Source organism: Mesoplodon mirus (genome assembly GCF_964341445.2).
Source record: "Mesoplodon mirus genome assembly, contig: HAP1_SCAFFOLD_551, whole genome shotgun sequence".
Classification (NCBI taxonomy): Eukaryota; Metazoa; Chordata; class Mammalia; order Artiodactyla; family Ziphiidae; genus Mesoplodon; species Mesoplodon mirus.
This window is the reverse complement of record NW_028295459.1, coordinates 116,396-122,395: the sequence shown is the minus strand read 5'-3', so window position 1 is coordinate 122,395 and position 6,000 is coordinate 116,396.

The window sequence follows — 6,000 nt, the reverse complement described above, 5'->3', positions numbered from 1 at the left end:
AGGGGGCCCAGATTCCTGCTATAATGCTGAGAGCTGAAAAGATGCAGCTCAGACCTTGGACAGACACTCTGCTCTCAAAACCGAGTTGGGTGCTGGCATGTGTGCCCACGGTGGAATTTGAAGATGATGAACCCCCAGAAGATGCTTGTGCGTGGCTGCGCTTAGCTGCGGGGGGCTGGAGCAAAGGCGAAGTCTGAAGCTCTCCATTTCAAATAAAGGAGAGAGCTGTCATAGGCGGGGGTTCCTCACTGCTGCCAATTATGGGCCCCAGAGATGGGCTGGGTAGTGGCTCCAGGGCTCCCAAAATCGAGCTGGGTGCTGGCATGGGTGCCCATGGTGGAATTTGTCGATGATGAACCACCAGAAGATGCTGGTGCGGGGCTGGGTCCCGTGGTCACCATGGGGTTAGCTCTGGTGAGGAGGGCCCTGTAGGTCAGGACCCCACTTCCCCCATTGCTGTGTGAGGTGCTCAGCGGGCCCAAGTTCCTGCTGTAATGCTGAGAGCTGAAAAGATGCAGCTCAGATCTTCGGCAGCCGCTCTGCTCTCAAAACCCAGCTGGGTGCTGGCATGGGTGCCCACGGAGGAATTTGTCGATGACAAACCCCCAAAAGATGCTTGTGCGGTGCTGGGTCCCGTGGTCACCATGGGGGAGGCTCTGGTGGGGAGGGCCCTGGAGTTCAGGCCCACGCTTCCCCCATTGCTGTGTGTGGTCCTCGGGGGGCCCAGATTGCTGCTATAATGCTGAGAGCTGAAAAGATGCAGCTTAGATCTTGGGTAGCCGCTCTGCTCTCCAAACCCAGCTGGGTGCTGGCATGGTTGCCCACGGTGGAATTTGTCGATGATGAACCCCCAGAAGATGCTTGTGCACGGCTGCGCTTAGCTGGGGGAGCTGGAACAGATGAGAAGGCTGGAGCTCTCCGTTTCAAATACAGGAGAGAGCCATCAGAGGCGGGGGTTCCTCACTGCTGCCAATTATGGGCCCCAGAGATGGGCTGGGTAGTGGCTCCATGGCTCCCCAAACGCAGCTGGGTGCTGGCATGGATTCCCATGGTGGAATTTGTCAATGATGAACTCCCAGAAGATGCTGGTGTGGGGCTGGGTCCCGTGGTCACCATGGGGGTAGCTCTGGTGATGAGGGCCTGGGAGTTCAGGCCCACGCTTCTCCAATTTTTGTGTGTGGTGCTCAGGGTCCCCCTGGTTCCTGCTGTAATGCTCACAGCTGAAAAGATGCAGCTCAGATCTTGGGCAGCTGCTCTGTTCTCAAAACCCAGGTGGGTGCTGGCAAGGGTGCCCACGGTGGAATTTGTCAGTGATGAAACACCGGAAATGCTTGTGCGCGGCTGCTCCTAGCTGGGGGGCCTGGAGCAGAGGCGAAGGCTGGAGCTCTCCGTTTTTAATACAGGAGAGAGTTGTCATAGGCAGGGCTTCCTCTCTGCTGCCAATCAGGGTACCCACAGATGGGCTTGGTACTGGCTCCAGGGCTCCAAAAATCCAACTGTGTGCTAGCATGGTGCCCACGGAGGAATTTGACGATGATGACCCCCCAGAAGATGGTTGTGCGGGGCTGGGTCCCGTGGTCACCATGGGCGTAGCTCTGGTGAGGTGGGACCTTGAGTTCAGGCCCTCACTTCCCCCACTGCTGTGTGTGGTTCTCATTGGCCCCCGGATTCCTGATGTATTGCTCAGAGCTGAAAAGAGGCAGCTCAGTTATTGTGCAGACGCTCTGCTCTCCAAACCCAGCTGGGTGCTGGCATGGTTGCCCACGGTGGAATTTGTCGATGATGAACCCCCAGGAGATGCTTGTGCACGGCTGCGCTTAGCTGGGGGAGCTGGAACAGATGAGAAGGCTGGAGCTCTCCGTTTCAAATACAGGAGAGAGCTGTCATAGGCGGGGGTTCCTAACTGCTGCCAATCAGGGGCCCCAGTGATGGGCTGGGTAGTGGCTCCATCGTTCCCAAAATCCAGCTGGGTGCTGGCATGGGTGCCCATGGTGGAATTTGTCGATGATGAACACCCAGAAGATGCTTGTGCGGGGCTGGGGCCCGTGGTCACCATGGGGTTAGCTCTGGTGAGGAGGGCCCTGTAGGTCAGGACCCCACTTACCCCATTGCTGTGTGTGGTGCTCGGGGGGCCCTAGTGCCTGCTGTAATTCTGAGAGCTGAAAAGATGCAGCTCAGATCTTGAGCAGCCGCTCTGATCCCCAAACCCAGCTGGGTGCTGGCATGGGTGCCCATGGTGGAATTTGTCGATGACGAACACCCAGAAGATGCTTGTGCGGTGCTGGGTCCCGTGGTCACCATGGGCGATGCTTTGGTGAGGAGGGCCCTGGAGTTCAGGCCCACGCTTCCCCCATTGCTGTGTGTGGTGCTCGGGGGGCCCAGATTGCTGCTATAATGCTGAGAGCTGAAAAGATGCAGCTTAGATCTTGGGTAGCCGCTCTGCTCTCCAAACCCAGCTGGGTGCTGGCATGGGTGCCCACGGTGGAATTTGTCGATGATGAACCCACAGAAGATGCTTGTGTGTGGCTGGGTCCCGTGGTCACGATGGGCGTAGCTCTGGTGAGGTGGGACCTGGAGTTCAGGCACACGCTTCCCCCATTCCTGTCTGTGGTGCTCTGGGGACCCCCTGGTTCCTGCTGTAATGGTCACAGCTGAAAAGAGGCAGCTCAGATCTTGGGCAGCCGCTCTGCTCCCCAAACCCAGCTGGGTGCTGGCATGGGTGCCCACTGTGTAATTTGAAGATAATGAACCCCCAGGAGATGCTTGTGCGCGGCTGCACTTAGCTGGGGGGGCTGGAGCATACACCAAGGCTGGAGCTCTCCATTTCAAATACAGGAGTGAGCTTTCATAGGCGGGCGTCCCTCGCAGCTGCCACTCAGGGGCCCAGTGATTGGCTGGGTAATGGCTCCAGGGCTCCCAAAACTCAGCTGGATGCTGTCATAGGTGCCCCCGGTGTAATTTGTCGATGATGTACCCCCAGAAGATGCTTGTGCGCGGCTGGGTCCCGTGGTCACCATGGGGGTAGCTCTGGTGAGCAGGGCCCCGGAGTTCAGAGCCACGCTTCCCCCATTGCTGTGTGTGGTGCTCAGGGGGCCCAGATTCCTGCTATAATGCTGAGAGCTGAAAAGATGCAGCTCAGACCTTGGACAGACACTCTGCTCTCAAAACCGAGTTGGGTGCTGGCATGTGTGCCCACGGTGGAATTTGAAGATGATGAACCCCCAGAAGATGCTTGTGCGTGGCTGCGCTTAGCTGCGGGGGGCTGGAGCAAAGGCGAAGTCTGAAGCTCTCCATTTCAAATAAAGGAGAGAGCTGTCATAGGCGGGGGTTCCTCACTGCTGCCAATTATGGGCCCCAGAGATGGGCTGGGTAGTGGCTCTAGGGCTCCCAAAATCGAGCTGGGTGCTGGCATGGGTGCCCATGGTGGAATTTGTCGATGATGAACCACCAGAAGATGCTGGTGCGGGGCTGGGTCCCGTGGTCACCATGGGGTTAGCTCTGGTGAGGAGGGCCCTGTAGGTCAGGACCCCACTTCCCCCATTGCTGTGTGAGGTGCTCAGCGGGCCCAAGTTCCTGCTGTAATGCTGAGAGCTGAAAAGATGCAGCTCAGATCTTCGGCAGCCGCTCTGCTCTCAAAACCCAGCTGGGTGCTGGCATGGGTGCCCACGGAGGAATTTGTCGATGACAAACCCCCAAAAGATGCTTGTGCGGTGCTGGGTCCCGTGGTCACCATGGGGGAGGCTCTGGTGGGGAGGGCCCTGGAGTTCAGGCCCACGCTTCCCCCATTGCTGTGTGTGGTCCTCGGGGGGCCCAGATTGCTGCTATAATGCTGAGAGCTGAAAAGATGCAGCTTAGATCTTGGGTAGCCGCTCTGCTCTCCAAACCCAGCTGGGTGCTGGCATGGTTGCCCACGGTGGAATTTGTCGATGATGAACCCCCAGAAGATGCTTGTGCACGGCTGCGCTTAGCTGGGGGAGCTGGAACAGATGAGAAGGCTGGAGCTCTCCGTTTCAAATACAGGAGAGAGCCATCAGAGGCGGGGGTTCCTCACTGCTGCCAATTATGGGCCCCAGAGATGGGCTGGGTAGTGGCTCCATGGCTCCCCAAACGCAGCTGGGTGCTGGCATGGATTCCCATGGTGGAATTTGTCAATGATGAACTCCCAGAAGATGCTGGTGTGGGGCTGGGTCCCGTGGTCACCATGGGGGTAGCTCTGGTGATGAGGGCCTGGGAGTTCAGGCCCACGCTTCTCCAATTTTTGTGTGTGGTGCTCAGGGTCCCCCTGGTTCCTGCTGTAATGCTCACAGCTGAAAAGATGCAGCTCAGATCTTGGGCAGCTGCTCTGTTCTCAAAACCCAGGTGGGTGCTGGCAAGGGTGCCCACGGTGGAATTTGTCAGTGATGAAACACCGGAAATGCTTGTGCGCGGCTGCTCCTAGCTGGGGGGCCTGGAGCAGAGGCGAAGGCTGGAGCTCTCCGTTTTTAATACAGGAGAGAGTTGTCATAGGCAGGGCTTCCTCTCTGCTGCCAATCAGGGTACCCACAGATGGGCTTGGTACTGGCTCCAGGGCTCCAAAAATCCAACTGTGTGCTAGCATGGTGCCCACGGAGGAATTTGACGATGATGACCCCCCAGAAGATGGTTGTGCGGGGCTGGGTCCCGTGGTCACCATGGGCGTAGCTCTGGTGAGGTGGGACCTTGAGTTCAGGCCCTCACTTCCCCCACTGCTGTGTGTGGTTCTCATTGGCCCCCGGATTCCTGATGTATTGCTCAGAGCTGAAAAGAGGCAGCTCAGTTATTGTGCAGACGCTCTGCTCTCCAAACCCAGCTGGGTGCTGGCATGGTTGCCCACGGTGGAATTTGTCGATGATGAACCCCCAGGAGATGCTTGTGCACGGCTGCGCTTAGCTGGGGGAGCTGGAACAGATGAGAAGGCTGGAGCTCTCCATTTCAAATACAGGAGAGAGCTGTCATAGGCGGGGGTTCCTAACTGCTGCCAATCAGGGGCCCCAGTGATGGGCTGGGTAGTGGCTCCATCGTTCCCAAAATCCAGCTGGGTGCTGGCATGGGTGCCCATGGTGGAATTTGTCGATGATGAACACCCAGAAGATGCTTGTGCGGGGCTGGGGCCCGTGGTCACCATGGGGTTAGCTCTGGTGAGGAGGGCCCTGTAGCTCAGGACCCCACTTACCCCATTGCTGTGTGTGGTGCTCGGGGGGCCCTAGTGCCTGCTGTAATTCTGAGAGCTGAAAAGATGCAGCTCAGATCTTGAGCAGCCGCTCTGATCCCCAAACCCAGCTGGGTGCTGGCATGGGTGCCCATGGTGGAATTTGTCGATGACGAACACCCAGAAGATGCTTGTGCGGTGCTGGGTCCCGTGGTCACCATGGGCGATGCTTTGGTGAGGAGGGCCCTGGAGTTCAGGCCCACGCTTCCCCCATTGCTGTGTGTGGTGCTCGGGGGGCCCAGATTGCTGCTATAATGCTGAGAGCTGAAAAGATGCAGCTTAGATCTTGGGTAGCCGCTCTGCTCTCCAAACCCAGCTGGGTGCTGGCATGGGTGCCCACGGTGGAATTTGTCGATGATGAACCCACAGAAGATGCTTGTGTGTGGCTGGGTCCCGTGGTCACGATGGGCGTAGCTCTGGTGAGGTGGGACCTGGAGTTCAGGCACACGCTTCCCCCATTCCTGTCTGTGGTGCTCTGGGGACCCCCTGGTTCCTGCTGTAATGGTCACAGCTGAAAAGAGGCAGCTCAGATCTTGGGCAGCCGCTCTGCTCCCCAAACCCAGCTGGGTGCTGGCATGGGTGCCCACTGTGTAATTTGAAGATAATGAACCCCCAGGAGATGCTTGTGCGCGGCTGCACTTAGCTGGGGGGGCTGGAGCATACACCAAGGCTGGAGCTCTCCATTTCAAATACAGGAGTGAGCTTTCATAGGCGGGCGTCCCTCGCAGCTGCCACTCAGGGGCCCAGTGATTGGCTGGGTAATGGCTCCAGGG